The sequence below is a fragment of the Lissotriton vulgaris genome, chromosome 3_1, assembly GCF_964263255.1.
Source record: "Lissotriton vulgaris chromosome 3_1, aLisVul1.2, whole genome shotgun sequence".
Classification (NCBI taxonomy): domain Eukaryota; kingdom Metazoa; phylum Chordata; class Amphibia; order Caudata; family Salamandridae; genus Lissotriton; species Lissotriton vulgaris.
In genome coordinates, this window is record NC_141689.1 from 1,475,781,012 (window position 1) to 1,475,803,238 (window position 22,227).

At 49.8% G+C, this 22,227-nt stretch overlaps 1 protein-coding gene across 1 annotated transcript in view; it reads left to right on the forward strand.

Moving 5' to 3' along the window:
* Nucleotides 1-4,114: 4,114 nt before the first annotated feature.
* SMARCAD1 (SNF2 related chromatin remodeling ATPase with DExD box 1) overlaps nucleotides 4,115-22,227 on the forward strand; it is an 833,806-nt gene continuing 815,693 nt past the window's right edge. The window contains exon 1 of the mRNA XM_086961941.1: nucleotides 4,115-4,292. The gene's annotated coding sequence lies outside the window, so the exon portion shown is untranslated. The remainder of the gene's footprint in view (nucleotides 4,293-22,227) is intronic.

Here is a 22,227-nt window from a genome sequence, read left to right on the forward strand (position 1 = left end):
GAGGACGGGAATCCGCTTGCAGATGCCGCTCCGTAAAGCGATCTGCACCACCCCGCTATCCTTGGGGGTCACGGCAGTGAAGCAGCAGCCGTACATGGAATCGAGGATGGTTACTCTTGCGGGGTCCATACAGGACTTGATTTGTGCTTTCCGCACCACACTTCCCATAATGCACAGTCTCACTCGAGCCTCCCATTGGTGGGTGTGTCATATGGAAAATGGAGAAGTGGATTAGCGGTCACGCACGCCGCTTGCGTTAAAGCCCCTGAAGAGAAGCATATGGAGCTTCGAAACGCGTCGGGCAGATCCATTACGGAGCGGCATCTGCAAGTGGATTCCCGTCCTCACCTACACATAAATCAAGCTGCTGCTCGTGTGCTACTCAAAGGTGGACAACCTTGAAGCGATCATTTACATGCGACCGTCCAGCCACAGAGTATGCACCACCCCGCTATCCTTGGGGGTCACGGCAGTGAAGCAGCAGCCGTACATGGAATCGAGGACGGGCACTCTTGCGGGGTCCATACAGGACTTGATTTGTGCTTTCCGCACCACACTTCCCATAATGCACAGTCTCACTCGAGCCTCCCATTGGTGGGTGTGTCATATGGAAAATGGAGAAGTGGATTAGCGGTCATGCACGTCGCTTGCGTTAAAGCCCCTGAAGAGAAGCATATGGAGCTTCGAAACGCGTCGGGCAGATCCATTACGGAGCGGCATCTGCAAGTGGATTCCCGTCCTCACCTACACATAAATCAAGCTGCTGCTCGTGTGCTACTCAAAGGTGGACAACCTTGGAGCGAGCATTTACATGCGGCCGTCCAGCCGCAGAGTATGCACCACCCCGCTATCCTTGGGGGTCACGGCAGTGAAGCAGCAGCCGTACATGGAATCGAGGACGGGCACTCTTGCGGGGTCCATACAGGACTTGATTTGTGCTTTCCGCACCACACTTCCCATAATGCACAGTCTCACTCGAGCCTCCCATTGGTGGGTGTGTCATATGGAAAATGGAGAAGTGGATTAGCGGCCACGCACGCCCCTTGCGTTAAAGCCCCTGAAAAGAAGCATATGGAGCTTCGAAACGCGTCAGGCAGATCCATTACGGAGCGGCATCTGCAAGTGGATTCCCGTCCTCACCTACACATAAATGAAGCTGCTGCTTGTGTGCTACTCAAAGGCGGACAACCTTGGAGCGATCATTTACATGCGGCCATCCAGCCGCAGAGTATGCACCACCCCGCTATCCTTGGGGGTCACAGCAGTGAAGCAGCAGCCGTACATGGAATCGAGGACGGGCACTCTTGCGGGGTCCATACAGGACTTGATTTGTGCTTTCCGCACCACACTTCCCATAATGCACAGTCTCACTCGAGCCTCCCATTGGTGGGTGTGTCATATGGAAAATGGAGAAGTGGATTAGCGGTCATGCACGTCGCTTGCGTTAAAGCCCCTGAAGAGAAGCATGTTGAGCTTCGAAACACGTCGGGCAGATCCATTACGGAGCGGCATCTGCAAGTGGATTCCCGTCCTCACCTACACATAAATCAAGCTGCTGCTCGTGTGCTACTCAAAGGTGGACAACCTTGGAGCGAGCATTTACATGCGGCCGTCCAGCCGCAGAGTATGCACCACCCCGCTGTCCTTGGGGGTCACGGCAGTGAAGCAGCAGCCGTACATGGAATCGAGGACGGGCACTCTTGCGGGGTCCATACAGGACTTGATTTGTGCTTTCCGCACCACACTTCCCATAATGCACAGTCTCACTCGAGCCTCCCATTGGTGGGTGTGTCATATGGAAAATGGAGAAGTGGATTAGCGGCCACGCACGCCCCTTGCGTTAAAGCCCCTGAAAAGAAGCATATGGAGCTTCGAAACGCGTCAGGCAGATCCATTACGGAGCGGCATCTGCAAGTGGATTCCCGTCCTCACCTACACATAAATCAAGCTGCTGCTTGTGTGCTACTCAAAGGCGGACAACCTTGGAGCGATCATTTACATGCGGCCATCCAGCCGCAGAGTATGCACCACCCCGCTATCCTTGGGGGTCACAGCAGTGAAGCAGCAGCCGTACATGGAATCGAGGACGGGCACTCTTGCGGGGTCCATACAGGACTTGATTTGTGCTTTCCGCACCACACTTCCCATAATGCACAGTCTCATTAGAGCCTCCCATTGGTGGGTGTGTCATATGGAAAATGGAGAAGTGGATTAGCGGTCACGCACGCCGCTTGCGTTAAAGCCCCTGAAGAGAAGCATATGGAGCTTCGAAACGCGTCGGGCAGATCCATTACGGAGCGGCATCTGCAAGTGGATTCCCGTCCTCACACCTACACATAAATCAAGCTGCCGCTCGTGTGCTACTCAAAGGTGGACAACCTTGGAGCGATCATATATATATATATATATATATATATATATATATATATATATATATATATATATATATATATATATATATATATATATATATATATATATATTCCTTCTCAACAATCCCAGTCGCAGAGGTAACTCTGTATGTCGGTGCCCACGTTGGAGACAGGAAACGTTTCTCTGTTAATTGCATAAACAAAGAATCACGCGGCACACTTCTTGGCAGTAAAGATGTTGGTTTATTCACAGGTCAAGCGCTTCACCTGTGAATAAACCAACATCTTTACTGCCAAGAAGTGTGCCGCGTGATTCTTTTGTTTATGCACATACCCAAAGTTAGTACTCACCGTCCTGTGTTGCCAGCATTACAAGGCACCCTGGGAGTGGTAGTCCAGAGAATGAGAATGGAGAATGGACTTCACCTGGTGAGACGTACCAATGTAGGGGAGGAGCGAACTTGATTACACCTAATAAGTGGAAGCGGGGAGTTACTCTGCTGATTAGACATTCTGGTGTTGGGCGCTGATGAAGGTACACACCGAAATGCATTCGCCGCCATCAGGGATGTTTGCAAGTCAATAAAGGCTCCCTACCTTGATCCCCTCTGGGCTTCCGCTTCTTCATTATATATATATATATATATATATATATATATATATATATATATATATATATATATATATATATCCAGAAACTCCTTCGAAAAAGAGAAAGGCCACAAAGGGGAAAGTTTAGGAAGCGCCTTTATTCTTCAGCACAGGTCGTGGTTGCTCCACAACACCCTCATAGGCGAATGCATTTCGGCACGGTTCTGCCTTCTTCAGCGCCAGGTGCATGTGTATCAGGATGCGGGCGAGTATCTTGGCTTAAGTGTCCTGCCCTTTCCTGATTTAAAAACGCCCAGCTCCTCCCCCAGTAATGGGAGTCCAATCGCCTATACCTCCTGCGATGCGTCAGATCATCAGCGCACACAAGTCCCAGCATGCAGCAACACGGTCTGGTAGGTATTGCGGGAAGGGGAGGATTAGCGCTACGATGTAATTAGAGAACTTCAATGTCCTTGTGCAAATAGAACAGCGGTGCCTCCTCCTGTCCCCAACCGCATCACCCTCCCCAGCACAGGCATCCTTCTGGCGGGGGCGAGGCTATATATATGTATATCCGCATTGCTGCGGCTGCTTTTCCCGCTGTGTGCGGCAAATTTCAAAAAGCTGCGTTACATGACGAGCTCAGCTCGTCATCGGCACACGACCACCGTGGCTGATGACGAGCTCGTCATCCACAGCGAAGAGGTTAAAGAGATAACTCTAACCTCTAGTATATTTAGTAGACCTTTGTACTCACTACCATTCCTATGTGATTCTTAGAGTTTCTCCATTTGTATCTCTTCCTTGAGCGGCTTTACAACTTATACATTTGCTATTTTTTTTTACTGTTTGTATCTTTTATGTAACTCATGTAATCCTAAATCCTTATGTATCGCAACTGGTTCTTTTGTAAAGCGCTCTGACACCTTCGGGTAATGTTCGCGCTATAGAAAATCGCATTAAATAAATAAATAAACACTTGAAATTAGGAATTTAGAAAATCAACAGAAGCCCAAATGCTCTTTGTTCTAATAGACTGGCACATGCCGGAGACGAAAAGTGTACCGTTTTGCATAAATCCCTGAAGGCGCGTGCCAGGGTCACTCGCGCGCGTGCCTCGTTCATAGCAGACGAGTAAGCGGAGGATGTCTAGAGCTTTTGATCAGCAATGCCGGGTAAGGAGGGCGGAGCTTGAGTGGCGACGCGCAATCGTCATCGGATCGCGCGTTGTTCTCTGCGTCGGTCGGGCCGGGCAGAGCGGTGGCGGCTCAAGACTGTGTCTGCTTCTGGTGCAGCCGCCGGCTTAGTACTGGAGGATCGCCCGCCGCGGTACGTGTACCGATGCGCTGCTCCCCCCCCACCCTTGGCTCCGCACATGTCTGCATGAAGTAGGGGGAGAGGCGCCTCCCTCCTGCTGCTTTATGAATCCTGTAAAACCAGTGATGGAGATGCAGAGCGCCCTGTGCGGGAGCCGCCATTGTCGAGTGCATCCTTGCTGTTCTTTTCCTGCACACTTCCCTTGTGACAGCACATTTGTCAGAGGACTGCAGGAACTAACAAATAGCCCCTCCGCAGCTTTCCCCCCCTCTGTCTTACTGCAGGTACCTTCCACTTGCGGTGCTGCTTTGTCCCTTCCTAACATGCTTTCGCCTGCATCTCGTTTATTTACACTAAGGATGTAGTTCTAATGCTGACCTCCCCTGTGGATGCTATTATGTTGCGTTGGTAGAATTGGGTACTAGTGATGGCTGCTTTCCATGTGTTTTCGAAACAGTTTAATGAGACTTTGATTGCTTCACGTGTGTACTGAGCTCCTTTCCGCGGCTCTAGCAAGGTAAACGTGGTCCAGGGAATGTGGAACTGACATGTGACTTAACATTGCAGTTTTGGGCCTGCTTGGAATTTCAGCCGGGATTTTCCTCGCACCGCTCTATTATACCATTTAAGAATGTTGTGAGATAGTATAGATACCCAAAGAGACTGTTCCTTTCACTGGAAAATGGTGAAGTTACTTGAATTGAGAAAGAATACTGAAAGTCTCGCTGGGCCCTTCCACTGAGTTGCATAGAGTAGAACAGACTTCGGAAATATACGGAATTTGTCAAAAGGCCAGCTCAGTCGTGGTAGTTAAACTGACTAAGTTGGTACTTGTGAAAGGTCCCACCACTTTAAACTGATGGGCATAACGGAAGCTAGGTTGAACGCCACATCAGCTGAGACAATTCAAAATCTTTATTCGGATACAATAAATATCCATAAAAGCACATGTCCAGAGTCTCAAATATCAAAATTTTTGAATCCGTAAAAAAAAATAAAAAAAAATAGCTGAGACAAATTCGGTATGGGGTTGTTGCCTTTGTTAGCCACGAGTGACAGTAGTAAGTGGCAACCCTCAATGTGCTGCTGGCCTTGGTGATGCAAAAGCCTCTTTGACGTTGAGAAACGATCCTTGTGAACGCTACTTCGTTCAACCCCTCAATTGTTTTGATTGTCAGTGCCTCTAGATCGAGACTCAAGCGGCAACATTCTTTGATGGGATGTGTCAGGATCCCCTAAGGCCACCAAATTAACGATCTTCAAGGTATTGCCTCTGTCATACATTTTCGATTATAAAGGAGTTTAGGCGCCCATGCCAAACCATTGTATGGTTGCTTCCATTGATAAAAGAACTAAAGCTAGGTGATTAAGATGAACACTTGTTTTTTGTGTCTGTTTGCTGGAATGCTATACTGTCTGCAGAATGTATTGATGCGTGTGCTACCTCTGGAGTTGTGCGTGAAAGAAGCAAGGTTGCCGCACTTGGGGTGACTCCAGAAACTTTGTTGTGATAGTCTATTTAGTAAAGGTTATTACAGATGTAGCCTTACAATTCATGAGGCTGAATTTTTATGAAAGCTGTTCATTTATTGTTGGTAATAGTTTGAGAGAGACACTTATTTGTTTGACTTGAGTTTTATATAGCGCTGGCTAGAACCGGAGGTATCAGAGCGCTTTACATGAGCAAGAGAACATAGTTACAGAACATGGTTACAAAGTTACATTAGTTACTGGAGTGTAGTTACAGGAATTACATGAGTACAAAAGCATAGCATAAACATGAGGAAAAGAAATAGGCAAGGGGAGAGAAGAGTAGGGGAGAGGGGGAAGGAATAGGGGTGGTAGAGGAGAATAATGGAGGGAGGAGGAGGGTATAGGAGGCACAACGGGAGACGAGGATAAACAGTGTCCAACGTCCGGTTGGGTAGGTGACTGCCGATGGGTGAACCAGAGCCAAACTCCTCTATAGCTGCATGGGACAGCTCCACATGTCATCGGCCAGAGGTTGCTAAGGCACCGCAGTACATGCAGAAAGGTTATAGTTTCCGCCTAGGTGGCCAAAGTCCAAAAAGTTCCATTGAGTGCGCCGGTCACAGTGTATGGTCCTGTGCTCCCAGCGCTAATGGGGTAAAAACCCAGGCCTCCGTTGTCTTAGACTCCCTTGTTGCTGTGGACTCTCTCAGATGGGTCTCTGAGACTCCAGGACATAAATGCTGGATCCCTTCCCAACAAGGGGGGAAAGAGTGCTTTGGAAAGGGGCCCACTCATGGTGGCCATTATTAGAAAATGTGTGTGTCATATTAATGCTTACAAGGCGGAGGAGCATCTTCCATCGCTGCGCTGTAATCGCAGGCGTCCAAGAAGTGGGTCGATAGACATTTTGGAGCAGTCGAGGGTGAGGAGGACAGAGCGGAGGACAAGATGCCTTCGGTAGCAACAGGGCACAGCAATCAAAGCAATCTGGGCCTCACTCTGTGTATAGCAAAACTGTTCTTGAAATGAGTTTAGTCAGAAAAGTGACTAAAGTTGTCAAGAAATACCTCCCGTGATCATTAGCCAGTGAGTGGTACTGAAGATGAATACTTTAGGAGTCTTAATATCTAGAACATTGTTCTGTCAGGATTGATGGTTTGCCCTTTTTGTGTTGGTCAGATTGAGGAAACCAGAAATAAGTTGTATCTAGGATGAGTGGTGAAAAGAATATTTGTCTAACTGGGGCATAGGTTGTTTTGACGGCTTCAGGATCATCAGAGTAAGTGGCATATTGTTATACAAATAACTTTCATAATGGTGGTTTATAGGTCCCAGCCTGCCAGACCGTGCAGCAATGTGGTATGCGAAAGACATCTTGTGGAGTTTCAGAAAGTTGACTTGGGAATGCATTGTGCCATCATGGCTTTGTGGTTTGTAACTCAAGTTTTCTTGCTTCCCATTTGCTGGCTTTATTTGCTTTAGCTGTCCAGCTTGAGTTCGTACCTCCCAATGCGAAAGCCCTGTTTACAGTAGTCTTCCACAAACTCGTTTTCTGTAATAAGTAGTCCTGTAAATCTTGTTCTTATCTCGTCACATTTGCTAGGTATTCAACACTGAGGTAAAACGTTTGGCGCTGTCTTCTGATGGCGCTTGTTTTTCTTGTTACTGAAACCTACTCTCCTCTTATTGCTAAGGAATATCCGCGGCTGTCGGAAAGCCTTTGATTATGTTGTACATTGTACACCTATTTATGTTTTTATTTTGCCACAGAAGCATGGGAAATTTCACAGTTTGTTTTCAAGCTACATTCGCTATATTGCATGTTTTGAAATTTTGTCATCATTGTTTAATTTAAATCTTCTGTTCATACTAGACTGTATGCCAAGATTGCGGTATTATTTAAATTCAATTTTCCCAATTTGATTGTTGACGAACGCAGAAAATAGATATAGTTATATGATATAGTTATATGATTGATATATTTATATGCAGTACATTCGAAGATGGTGGCATAATGTCAAACTAGTCAGTGTATCAACCGGATAGTGCCTCTGAAAGACCGATAGGTGTACTGTGCCACTCTATCCAATTTAGCCTTTCCACAAATCTCAGATCAATTTATATGCCAGTGTGGCCATGTGTACATCTATGCAGATTGCTGCTGGGTTTACAGCATGATGATGGAGCATACCACAGAAAGCTGTCTTAGCACATCAATGTTTCCACAAAAGGCGTTCCTAGCCATAAAGGAGTTTATAGAGAGACAGAGATTTGTTTGAGGGCTGACCAAAAAGAAGCCTTAATTCACCAATTTTCTTCTAGGCTGCCTGCAGTGACGAAGCTGCAAAGCTCTAGGCAAACAGCATCGCATATGCCATAGAGCTGTCACATTTCAGCAAGGGGTGGAGTTAGTGGGACTCATACAGATTAATTTATCGTTTTTTAGATCAATGCAGATGTGCAGGAACCCCAAAAAGGAATCCTACAGATGTGTTGCGGTATGCTGTGATTTAGACTTCTCCCGGAAAAAAAAGATATGCCTTTTTCCGGAACAGGGCTTTGCATTCTGAATGTAAGCGTCACCCCACCAAAACGTACAACTCAAGGACGGCCCTTCCTATAGTAGGGGTATAACCAACCAGTAACACTCAAAAGATTTATTAGAATAATTTAGAGAGCAACCTCTAATGTTACTTTGATCAAGGCACCCAACAAAGACCTCACCAGTGCCTGCATATCTAAGGTCCTATTAGTTTACATGTTCGTAGCCTGTTCAATGGAGTAGATGTGCTCTCTCAGTGAAAACAAGCATTGGCTAAGCCAAAATGTCCAGAATATGCGAGATCTATTGACTTTGTCAACTTTTTTTTGCCATATTGTACAGCAGCGCTTGCTTTAGTGCAGCATGGCTGAAAGTAAAGAGAAAAAAAGAGCTATGACGCGGTTAATACTGGCTGTGTCATACAGTTTTATTTTTTCCATCTTTACTTTCATCCATGTTGCGATATAGATAAGAAACATTAGCAAAGCAAATGGACCTCGCTTAGGAGAGACCTATTCAATCAATCAGTGACATTTATAAAGCGCACTACATACCCGTAGGGTCTCAAGGCGCTGGGGGGGGGGGGGGGGGGGGGTGCCGCTACTGCTCGAACAGCCAGGTCTTCAGCTTCTTCCGGAAGGAGAGGTGGTCTTGGGTCAGGCGCAGGTCGGTCGGGAGGGAGTTCCAGGTCTTGGCGGCCAGGTAGGAGAAGGACCTTCCTCCGGTAGTCGCTCTTCGGATGCGGGGGACGGCGGCGAGGGCGTGGTTGGCTGATCGGAGGTGGCGTTTGGGAGCGTAGAAGTTGATTCGGCTGTTGAGGTAGCTCGGTCCTTGGTCGTGTAGGGCTTTGTGTGCGTGGGTGAGGAGGCGGAAGGTGATTCTTTTGTTGACGGGGAGCCAGTGAAGGTCTCTCAGATGTCCGGAGATGTGGCTGGTTCGTGGGATGTCGAGGATGAGTCTGGCTGAGGCGTTCTGGATCCGCTGGAGTCTCTTCTGGAGCTTGGCGGTGGTACCGGCATAGAGGGCGTTGCCGTAGTCCAGTCGGCTAGTGACGAGGGCCTGGGTGACGGTCTTCCTGGTCTCGGTGGGGATCCACCAGAAGATCTTCCTCGGCATGCGTAGGATGTTGAAGCATGCCGAGGAAACGTTGTTGACTTGCCTGGTCATGGAGAGGGAGGAGTCCAGGATGAAGCCCAGGTTGCGTGCATGGTCTGTTGGTTTGGGTGCGGTGCCCAGGGCGGGAGGCCACCAGGAGTCGTCCCAGGCGGAGGGTGAGGAGCCCAGGATGAGGACCTCCGTCTTGTCCGAGTTCAGTTTCAGGCGGCTGGTCGTCATCCACTCGGCTACCTCTTTCATCCCTTCGTGCAGGTTGGCTCTGGCGGCGGCGGGGTCGTTGGTCAGGGAGAGGATCAGCTGGGTGTCGTCGGCGTAGGAGATTATGTTGAGGTTGTGTTGGCGTGCGATGGCCGCGAGGGGGCTCATGTAGACGTTGAAGAGGGTGGGGCTCAGAGAGGATCCTTGAGGGACGCCGCAGATGACTTCGGTGGCTTCTGACTTGTACGGTGGTAGGCGGACTCTCTGTGTTCTTCCGTCGAGGAAGGAGATGACCCATTCCAGCGCCTTGTCCTGGATTCCGACGTTGCTGAGGCGCTGTACTAGGGTGCGGTGGCAGACCGTGTCGAATGCCGCGGAGAGGTCTAGGAGGATGAGGGCCGCTGTTTCTCCGTTGTCCATCAGGGCTCGGATGTCGTCGGTGGCGGCGATGAGGGCGGTCTCGGTGCTGTGATTGGCTCGGAAGCCGGACTGTGAGGGGTCGAGGGATCCATTCGACTCGAGGAAGGCGGCCATCTGCTTGTTGACGGTCTTCTCGATGACTTTGGCTGGAAACGGGAGGAGCGAGATGGGGCGGTAATTCTTGAGTTCGGTGGGGTCCGCTGTGGGTTTCTTGAGTAGAGCGCTGAGTTCGGCGTGCTTCCAGCTCTCAGGGAAGGTGGCGGTGTCGAAGGATGTGTTGATGATGTCTCGCAGGTGGGGTGCGATGACAGCGTCAGCCTTGTTGAAGACGTGGTGAGGGCAGGGGTCGGTCGGTGATCCGGAGTGGATGGAGTTCATCGTGCGGATGGTGTCTTCGGTGCTGATCGTGGTCCAGGCGTGGAGGGTGGTTTTGGGGGGTGGTTGTTCGGTCTTGGTGTGCGTTGGTTGGTTGTTGAAGCTGTTGTGTATGTCCGCGATCTTGTTGTGGAAGTATGAAGCGAGGGAGTTGCAGAGGTCTTGCGATGGGGTGATGTCGTTGTTTCCTGCGCTGGGGTTGGATAGCTCTTTCACGATGTTGAAGAGTTCCTTGCAGTTGTGTGCGTTGTTGTCCAGCCGGTCTTTGAATGCAGTTTTCTTGGCGGCGCGGATCAGCTGGTGGTGTTTCCGGGTGGCCAGCTTGAAGGTGGTCCTGTTGTCCGGTGTAGGTTCCCTTCTCCAGACTTTCTCGAGGGCTCGACAGTTCTTCTTGGAGCTCTTGAGTTCGTCGGTGAACCACGGGGCTTTCTTGCTGCCGGGTCTGCTGGGCGGGGTCCTCAGCGGGGCGAGTTCGTCTGCCCAGTTGCTGATCCACTTCGTAAGGTTGTCGGCGGCCTGGCTGGGGTTCGCTGAGCTGGCAGGAGGGTGCTGGCTCAGGGAGGTGGCGAGCTGGTCTGCTGTGATCTTGTTCCAGCTTCTGCGGGCGGCCTGTTGCTGGTGGTGGTGGGTCGTCGTTCTCTTGAAGGTGAAGTGGACGCAGCTGTGGTCCGTCCATTGAAGCTCTGTGGCGTGGCTGAAGTGGATGTCTGTGCTGGAAGAGAAGACTGCGTCGAGTGTGTGTCCGGCGAGGTGGGTGGGGGTGGACACCAGTTGCTTGAGTCCAAGATTGGCGAGGTTGTCGAGCAGGGCGCTGGTGTTGCGGTCGTTGTTGTTCTCCAGGTGGAAGTTGAGGTCCCCCAGGAGGATGTAGTCGGCGGAGGGGAGGGCATGCGGGCTGACGAAGTCGGCGATGTCCTCGCTGAATTGTGTGCGTGGTCCCGGGGGTCGGTAGATCAGGGTGCCTCTGAGGGTGGTGTTCGGGTCGGTGTGGATCTGGAAATGCAGGTGTTCGGCGGTGGTCAGGGTGTTGTCGGTGCTGGTCGTGAGACGGATGGTGTTCCTGTGGATGATGGCGATGCCTCCTCCCATCTGGTTGGCGTTGCGGTCCCACCGGACGATCTTGTAGCCCTCTGGGATAGCGATGGCGATGTCGGGAGCTGAAGAGGCGTTCATCCAGGTCTCTGTGAGGAAGGCAACGTCTGGGGCTGTGGCGTCTAGGAGGTTCCAGAGTTCGATGGCGTGTCTGTGGACGGAGCGGGTGTTGAGCAGGATGCACTTGAGGTGGGTGCTGCTGGTGTTCGACTTGGCGGGTGCTGGTGCGAGGCAGGTCCGGATGCAGGAGAACTTGCAGGCGTGGCAGCTGAAGGGTCCGTGGGTGCGTCGTGGTGTGGCTTGGTGGCATTCTGGGAGTCGGCCGGTGTTGAGTGCGATGAGGGTGGCGGCGGAGTACGTCAGGCGGGTAGGTCGGGGTCTTCGTGGGCCAGGGGTCCTGGCGCTGGGCGCGATCTGGTCGCGGACGGGCGCAGACGGGCTTACCTTTGGCGCGCCCGCTGCGCGCACGCTGCGCGTGACCGCTGCGCGTTCGCACGGTCGCCATATAAGGCGAAGTGCGCGGGTGGGCGGAGCAGCTGGGAGGCGGGAGCGGGGAGGGAACAGAAGGAAAAAGGGGCGGGGTCTGCGGTGGTGGCGGGAAGCGGGGAGCGGGGAGGGAAGACGGAGGGCGGCGAGGTAGGCGGGCAAACAGGAAGGAAAGCGCTGACACGGCAACAGAAAAACAATAACAAAACAAATGGAGAAAAATACGCTAACACGGGCACAAAAATAGACAACAGGCACAAATGACGGTCAAAACAAGGCAAAAACACCCGACAGCGGAGTCAGCCGGCAGCCGGCAGCGAGGCAGGCAGCGAGCATGGTAATGGGGCACACGCAGCAGCTGGTGGCGTGCGGCGGGGGGGTGTCCCACAAGTGGGTCACACTCACCTGCGTCGCACGGTCGCCATATAAGGCCAAGTGCGCGGGTGGGCGGAGCAGCTGGGAGGCGGGAGCGGGGAGGGAACAGAAGGAAAAAGGGGCGGGGTCTGCAGTGGTGGCGGGAAGCGGGGAGCGGGGAGGGAAGACGGAGGGCGGCGAGGTAGGCGGGCAAACGGGAAGGAAAGCGCTGACACTGCAACAGAAAAACAATAACAAAACAAATGGAGAAAAATACGCTAACACGGGCACAAAAATAGACAACAGGCACAAATGACGGTCAAAACAAGGCAAAAACACCCGACAGCGGAGTCAGCCGGCAGCCGGCAGCGAGGCAGGCAGCGAGCAAGGTTTGGGGCACACGCAGCAGCTGGTGGCCGTGCGGCGCGGGGTGTCCCACAAGTGGGACACCCCCTATTGACTTTGCCTATGCTTGTTGAAACTGTGAATGAATAAAAATGACAAAATGACAGTATCTTGAAACAGGGCTAAGGCAGAAAACACTGTTTCCAGAGCTTTATTAAGTTGTAGATGATGAAGGCTTTAAATAATTGACATTTTAGCAACAATTTTATCCTCCGACTTATTTGGTTTTATTAGTGAGTATGATAATCAGTTCCATATGGTAATTCCTAGCTAAGAAAATATTTCAATGCATTATTTAATGTAAGAGTCACATAATTCTAATCCTGTCCATAAAATAGTTTCTGTATTAAAAAAAACTGCACACAAATGGTATATACATTCTAGTGAATGTGAACAACTGTTTCATTTTGACTAAACTTTCTTCAACGATAGTTACATAAATTCTCTCTTGCAGTGACCACACTGTTGCCCTAAAGGCATCTTTTAATCCAAGGAAGCTCTGTCCCACTCAATAAACCCACCCCATTATTGAGCTAACTAGGAATAGTTTCTGCTGTAGGTCTAAGTAGTTAATACATATTTTGAATTAAGAAAGACCATTGCTGTAGAAGTTGTTGGATTTTCATGCTTAAAAGGCCACTCATAATATTCTGATACTTGATACAAATATACCTAGACCTACTTTGATTCCCTTTCCCCCCTGGCCCCCATAAAGCCCACCAAGCATTTGTAAATGGTGCCCTGATTAAGGAATTCTTTGGTACCCTTTCTAATGTTTGGAGGTACTATACAAATATTGAAAATATGTTAACGTAAGTAAAGAGGAAGGGTGTGTGCCCCACACATTTATTATATCTGTATGGTGTCATGCATGTGAAGACTGGCTTTTTGCTTGTGTTTTACCTACATCTGTGTCCTTAACATGCTTAAGATGGGACATACTCCTAGGAACCTTTGACTTATTTTTAGGTCTTGCTGGTGTTAGCGAAAGACCTATTGTTGTGGGTTTGCCGGGAATGGAGCACAGGGGGTGGTTACGCGCTTCACCTCAGCGATTTCATCTCGAGGTCGCGCTTCTGCAGTCAGGCTTGCATCACGTGTGCAGACTCTCCAGGGCGCTGCAGATCTGTTTTTGCGATCGCGCCTAATGACTTCCGTGTCTCCTTCTTCTTTTTTTTTTTTTTATTTTTTTTTTAGGCAAGTTGCACGCGCTTTTTTTTTTTTGCAGGCAAGCGGCACGCGCTTTTTTTTTTGCAGGCAAGCGGCACGCGCTTGACTCTCCAGGGCGCTGCAGATCTGCGCTGCAGATCTGTTGTTGTGATCGCGCCTAAAGACTTCTGTGCCTCGCATTTTTTTTAGGCAAGTTGCACGCACTTGACTCTCCAGGGCGCTGCAGATCTGTTGTTGTGATCGCGCCTAATGACGTCCGCGTCTCTAATTATTTTAGGCAAGTGGCACGCACTTCTGCTGGCCGTGTGCAGACTCTCCTGTGCGCTTCAGTCCAGATGTTGTTAACTAATGTGCTTGGTGATTTTTATTTAACCACGGTGTCAAAAGTCGCAAAGGTACGTTAAAAGCCGCCTCACTGGGACTGGTTGCTTTTAAATTCCAAAGCATTACCACGTCTCAAACTTCGTAACCCTTCTTGTCGCTGACACCATTACGGTTAAAAGAACGGCTTACAATATATCATTTCTACGATGGCTTTCATGTTATGGAATTAATTAAAATCAACAAGTTATGTAAAAAGCCGCCTCACTGCCGCTTCTGCTGGCCCTGTGCACACTCTCCTGTGCGCTTCCGTTCAGCTGTTGTGAACTAATGTGATTGGTGCTTTTTATTAGGTCTCGCTGGTGTTAGCAGCGCATAGCGCTGCTCCAGCGAAAGACCTATTGTTGTGGGTTTCCTCGGAATGGCTGAGAGGGGGTGGTTACGCGCATAACCTCGGCGATTTCACCTCGAGGAAGCGCTTCAGCTGGCGGGCTCTCATCACGTGTTCAGACTCTCCTTGGCGCTGCAGCTCTGGTGTTGTGAACGTGCCTAATGACTTCGTCTATCAGTCTAGCCGTCAATGTGCCCCGACACCCCCACTCACCGGGTCTCTCATACTCCTCTCGTCCTGTCCTGCGGTAGTGGCGCTGCACGGGATTCGTAGGCGGCTAGCTCCCTTCCCTTCACAGGAGCGCGGGGTAGGCTCCCGTCTGCTTCCTGTATGTGCTGGTGGCCCGCCCTAAAGCAGGCAGTCGAGCCTGGCTTCCTGTGTCTCGCCCGTGCAGAGGGACCGGAAACACTCAATCCAAGAAAGGTACGTTGCTTGTTGTGGTCGGCATTTGCTTGCAGCGTTTCTCAGTAGTGTCTACCAACTTTATTTGATGCGCTCTAAGCTTTCAATTAGCTAGATAAGACTATTTACATTTTAAAGAGCTGCGAATGTTGCTGTATACAAGGAGGCGCGATAGGCCAAGAATCACACACGCTGATGAAGTGGGGAGCCGGGATCCCAACCTAGGTTTCTTCTTCGAGAGACACACTTTCTGCTCTGCCCCAGCTCACCTCAGTCTGAAGTTCCAATGCTCACTCTGACCTGAATGGCAAATGTATTTACTCTTATAGCCTTAGACAAACGTTACCATTTAAACTGTTTTAGGAGGAAAAAAGATTGCATCAGCTGTGCGAGATCCTGTCTTCCTTGGATCCACCTGTTGGGCAGACTTCACTGCAAGCTCTCTGAGCTGGATGCACCCTGTTTAGTGGCCTCTTTATGCCGGGTGAGACCACCGCCTTTATCCTCTGGGACTCTCTTCCAGCCTCTCATGGCCCTTCCTGTGAGATTCAAGCAGACCTTCTCTGAGGTATTGAGACCCCTCACACCCCATTGGGCCCCTGCATGCGGGCGCAAAGCCTTGAAGCACCCTCTATGGGGCTTTGCCTGTGTGGCGCTCAGTCCGATGCCCGCAGCCCTCATTAGGCCCTGCCTGCACAGTGCAGCTCGCCAAAATCCCATCCGGGTTCTTTGCCTGAGGGGAGCCAAACCACTGTCCCTCGATCGAGGACCCCCATGGGGTGCGCATCCACCCATTCCCATTTGTACTGCAGAGTGCAGAGCCACTGCCCCTTCCTCTTGGCCTGGCCTGTGGGGCTTATAGCGCGATGTCTCTGCCTGTAGAGGGCACCTGTGCATGAACCCCCCTCACTGGGCTCCGTCTGTGGAATGCAGGGGTAATGTCCTTCCATCGATGGCCTCATGGGGTGCGCATCCCCCCAACCCTTTCCCATTTGTACTGCAGAGCCAGATTGCAGAACAACTGGCCCTTCCTCGTGGCCTGGCCTGTGGGGCTTATAGCGAGATTTCTCTGCCTGTAGAAGGCAGGTCTCCATTAATCCCCTTCCTGCTCCACACCTGCGGAATGCAAGGGGTAATGTCCCTCGGTCTGTACCAGTTCCCGCTCCCTCACACCCTAACACTTTCAGCTTCTGCTCTGCCTTTCCACTCCGGGTTGAGGGTCCTGCGGGTGGGTGCGCTGCTCGATGGGATTTGGGAGCCCCCTACCCGCATATGCTCCCAAGTACTGAGTGCTTTAACGCCAATTAGGGGCGGCTGCCACACAGCCCCATTGAGCGCCGCCGGCCCCTGAATGCATCTGCCTAGAAATTAACACAAGGTGGGGAGTGGGTGAATGGTCAGGAGAGGGGGCTCTCCCGGAGGAAGGGGCGGGGAGCTATGATTTTATGGAGCGCTCGGAAGCAGCGCCTTTCAGATTTATGTGCACTTTGACAACCGCAAGATCTGAGGAATCCCTTCAAGGGGGCTTCAGAGGGACTCAAAGCGGGCTGGGGCTGATCTCTGGAGGGTCTTGGCATCAATAGTGACGTTTCCAAATTACCATCATGACTCTGGGCAATAGCTTGCTTAATCTTCCAGACGGCCCCCAGTGCCTAGAGACCCTTACGGGTGATTGTGCCGCTTTACAAATGTGGATTATCATGTCATATGCTGGGATTCCCATATAACTGTAATTACTAATCAAAGGCCGGCTTAATATCCCACCCGCATTCTGTTAGCCCCGCACAGCTGGTCAGGGGGCGTCCTCCGCAGAGGGTTCTGGGCTGCTGCTGCCCTCACACTGCACTACAGCTAGTTCATACTGGCCGGGGTCTGCAGGAAAACGCACAGCTGATGCAGCGCCTCTCAAGAGACAACCGCGTGGGAGCTATGCAAATGTTTATAAGTGTGAATGCGGTGGCACTGGTGCCTCTCTGGTGCCTATTAGACTTGCAAGTCCTTGGGGGAAAAACAATTTTGTGTTTGTAATCATTTTGGTGCATTTAAGACAGAGTTGCACGAAACTTCATCTTAAAAGGATGCCCTGCCACGGTCTAAGGTAGCTCAGTGCCACCATGGCTCACTGCTTTTCTCTGCCTGGCCACAGGCTCTGGTGACTTGAGAAATCCGTGGCTCACAGGGCTCGTGTGGCTTCCTGACACTGTGGAACTGTTCCTTTTATGTTGTCTCAGGGATACCCGTCTCTGTCGGAATCTGGCCTTCCCCTGGCACGGCTAGCATTGGGATGATGTGGCTCACAGTACTCTGCGCCGCCACAGGCGGGGACTCCCTAGAGTCAAATCTGTAGTTGCACAGTTCATTAAAACAAGCATTTGCAATACAATAGGTCTTGCATTTGCGAGAGTTTGAGCTATTAGCATTGTAAATGGCAATGCCTTTTATTAAAAGCGTTTGAAAACCTGCAAGCTGTACGTAAACAAGCACTTTGTAATTGTAGTCCTTGCTTATGAGAAGCAAAGTTGGCAGTCTCTTTTACTGACAGCCTTGCTTCTCGTAAGCAAGGACTATACATACAAAGTGCATGTTTATGCATGGCTTGTAGATTTTCAAAACAAAAGAATAAAAGGCATTGTCATTTACAATGCCAATAGCTCCAACTCTTGCAAATGCGAGACCTATTGCATTGCAAATGCTTGTTTCTATTTGGTGACACCGCTGAGAGGGCTGTGGATTCCCCTTACCATTAATGTAAGAGGCAAAGAGGATAGCCTAACAGTATACTTAAATCAGAACATAGTACACACACCCACCCCCGCACACAGTTGGGATATGCTTTAAATAGCTGTAATAGTGCCCTAGATGTACTCCACGTTAAAACAACCTCTTACCGAACACAGTAGACAGAACTCTGTACAAACAACAAATCTCTGGTTTGACATATTGTTGGATGTCTACATGCTGCCAAAAACGCTTTGAACGAGAGGGGTTAATAAAGCTCATGGCTACTCCAAGAACAGCCCTAGTGCTGTCTGCTTAAGGAGAGGAAAGCAGTGGAATGTGCTACTGTGTTAAAAAGAAATGCACTTATAGTACTTTACGGAATGATGGTTTGTGAGAGGTGAAGCATAGTGAAAAAGGAAGCAGATAACATTCGCCACCAGCCAGAACCATAAAAGGTAGATGTCCACATCTTACCCAGTGAAATCTCGGGGTGGTTACTAGCAAGGCAGTTACTGAGTGCAGGGAATTGGAGGGCTGATAGTGCCTAGTTCTTCTAATGGTATACTGGGCATCTAAGTAGAGAAAAACTGGAGTCAGCAACAGACTTGATTTGCTGAGATAATGACAGCTTAGCATCTATTTTTACATCCAGATTACTGACCAATGATGAAGGGTCCAGAGGGGGAGGCAAGTCCCTGTCCAACAGCTAGGCAGCCATTCCTCGCCCGTGTGGCCAAATAGGACAATCTCAGTTTTATCCGCATTGCATACCATGTGTCTTTCTTTCATTAAATGCAGATAAACAGGGAGGCAAGCTTTTAAGGACTCTGCTGTTATAGAGGAAGAGGGATTGACTGTCAGAAGAAGCTGAGGGTCATCAGCATACTAGAGCGTTTTAAGGTCATAATATTTTATTGATTTGGTCGGGGACCAGATAGATGTTGAATAACATAGGCTCAGAGAAGAGCCCTGAGGTCCCCTGATAAAAAGCTTCCTTTCTGATGATGCAGACTGAGCAACCCACCCTTCTTGTTCTCTACCCTTAAAGGTTTTGAGCCATCCCCAAGCAGTCTCACCAATGCCAACTTCAGAAAAGAGTTGTAATAGAATGGGGTGAGATACCAAATCAGATGCCATTGATAGATCATTCTCAGATCAAAGAGCAGCACTTTCCTTTTTGTCCAACATGATTGTATTTAAAAAAAAAAATGTTTATTGACATTTTCAAGCATGGAAAAAAGAAATAACATTTAGCAGTATGATTACAGTAGTTTCGGGGGTACGGGCGAAAACCCTGCCGTCAAAGGATCCTTGGATAATGGTTCTGTGCAACATGGTGGGTGGGGCATGAAAGCACAAAGGGGACAAAGTTCAGGGGGCACGCTTACTAAAGAAACATAAAAAGGAACCACCTGCTACGGCACAGCACACATACCCATAGATACTACTCACTATATTATCGGCATCCATCACAAGTACCACACAAAGACAGATACGACACACATAAGGGGGTTAATCAAACTGATCTTTGGTTATGTGGAGTGGAGGTGGTGGGGGGAAGTTCGTCCCTGACCTGTCAAATCCCCAGCTGCAGTCTTTTTCCTGTCTCTCTGGTCCCTTCCCATCTCTTCCACCTCTCAAGATCTCTTCTGCAATTTCAACCCTGCTGACTTCCTGTAATCATACTGCCTCCACTATGTGCATTCCAGTACACCCATTTGCCACCTGCCATGAGTCGGGGGCGCTCTCCGTGTCCAGTTAATGGTGATGCGTCACCTGGTCAGCGAAAGACAAAGAAGGGGGGACCTATAACTCATCCTCCCTCTTTTCTTGGGGAGTGGGAGAAGACAGTGCCGGATAGACCAGACCACATGCATCCCTGTTAGTTGAGTTACTGAGAAGGTGACTTGCTCCCAGTATTGTTGTATTGCCCTACAGCTCCACGTGACGTGTACAAAACCAGCCGGGACACGCCGCACCACAGACTGTCAGCTGCACGTGTTTGGTAAAAGCTACTAAGCCTCTTAGGGGCTAAATATGCCCTGAGGAAATAGTAGAATTGCGGTAATTCTAATTGAGCATTACTAGCAGTCTCCGGCACCTATGCTCTGGGCCTCTGCCACTCCCCATCTGTAGGTGGGGTATCAAGGTCTTTCTCTCACAGGGAGAAAGTCCTGGTAAAATCGATTGGCCTATCTCCCTTCAGAGCAGCATATACGGGACAAGATGCCCCTGTGCAAACCTGGGTCAAATAGAACACCTGGGATTCCTTTGGCTCATCAGGGAAACGTGTCCATATTTCTTGGACTGTGTGTGATAGAGCAGCGTAATGCTGGTACTGGCCCTGTCCCAACCCAAACAGTTCATTTGCCTTGTCAAACGTTATAATGGCATTGTTTACATACAGGTCCCCAGCATTCCGTCATTGCCCCTCTATCCATCAAGCTACATTCATAGTTTTTCATACGCCAGAAGGGCGTGAGCCACCAAAGTGGGAGCACTCTAGAGTGTGGTGCACGTTTCAGCAGATGGGTCACTGCCCTTGCACAACCTGAGTCACTATGCTAGGGATAGCCGTCGGGGTCCTCCATACCCCCGTTAGTATCTTCGGTAGGTCAGACAGTCAGACAGTCACCAACCAAACTAACAGCTTCTTCTCTCTATTGGATTCATCCTCTCACCATAGTGCTGCATACTGTAATACTCCCGCCAGATACTATAAGTGGAGATCAGGGAGGCTGAGACCTCTGTCCTCCAAGTCCAGTTTGAGTGTGTCTAATTTTACTCCACTGCGTTTACCCACCTAGATCAATGATATCAGGTTGTCGAAGGAAAGTGCTGGGCAGGGTGCAAAAGGAATTCTGCATGACATACAAAGCATCTCAGCAGCAGCACCATTTTACTAAGGGCTACTTGTCCCGTGATCGACAGCGGTAGGTAGGTAGCGGTAGCCAGAATGCCACAGAACGAGTAAGATCTCGCACAATCCGGTCCATTTTTAAATGAAGTTGTAAGTGATCATCAGGTGTTACCTGAATACCTAGGTATTGGTTTACTTGGAGACCTGGCACTTTCCCACACTTGGACGTAAGGTTAACAACTGTGGTACAGATCGAAATAGGTCAGTCACATATATCCGAGTATTCATCTACATACATTGATACTACGTTGGTTGTCACCTACTTGAATCCACCAATCGCCCAGCTGGTCCCTCAGAGTTCCAGGGTCTCCATGACTAGGGCAAATAGGAGCGGGGACAGCTGGCACCCCTGACTTGTATCCCTCTCGATTTTGAAGGTCTCTGAGACCTATCAGCCTGTGCGCACCAACTCCCCGTCGCCTTGTATAACAGACGTATCCAAGCCAAATACTGTGGGCCGAAGCCCGTTCTTCAGAGCACTTCCCACAGATATCCCAGGAATGGGTATCAAACTCTTTTTCTATGCCTAAAGCCACTAGCCCTGCCTCTTCTCTCGTAGATCTTGTGGCATGTAAGACATGTGAGAGCCTCCGAAGATTCATCTGGATGCCTCTTCCCGTTATGAACCTACATTAATTAGCTTGGATCAACGTAGAGATCCCTCGACCCAGTCGTGCAGCCATTACGCTTGCCAGCAGTTTGACATCAACATTTAGCATAGATAATGGGCAATATGAGCCCAGGTTTAGGTAGCATGACTATGAGCGCCTCCTACATATGGTCAAAATGGATACCAATTGCTTTGGCTTCCTGAAATGTAGCCAGCAGTTTAGGGAAGAGTTCAGCGTTATAAACCTGGTAGATCTCCACTAGGAGTCCATCCAGGCCCGGGCATTTTCAACTTGCCATACCTCTGAGTGACAACTGTAGTTCCACCAGTTAGAGTTCTCCCTGTAGCTCTTCTCTGTTCTCCATTGTCAGTCAAGAGAGCGCAATCTGGTCTAGAAACAGCGCCATGTGGCACATTTCTTAATCTAGAGGTGCTTTATAGACTCCTGCCAGATGGTTGGTCAGTCAGATTGATTGCAGCTTTGCCCATAACCACCAGCCCATCTGCCCTTGTCAAAGAGAGGTTAAGGGGTGTGGTCTCTCCCTCTTCAAAAGCTGCGACCGACCGATTGATCTCCTTCCCGAGCAATCTCAGACGATAGTCCTGTCGCACATGTCTAATGAGCCGGTTTCAGATTTCAGCGACCTGTCTGGGGATTCCTAAGCACTATATGCCCTTCCTCCCCACCCCTTACTTTTAGTTGAAGCTGAGTCGGGTCGGCTTCATCCTCCGCCAATTTCCTTTAGAGCTGTTTCCGAGTGCCATATATCTTCCTGAGACATTCCCCTCATATCACCGCTTTACAGGCAGACCACTCGACCCTCTTGTCTCTATGGTGTTCTAATTCTCCTTGAAATAGCTCTGCAAGACCACCTGCATGCCTGCTGTGAACTCCGAATCTCCCAGCGACTCAGGTCACAGTGTCCATAGAGGGATAGGTGGCTTCTGTCT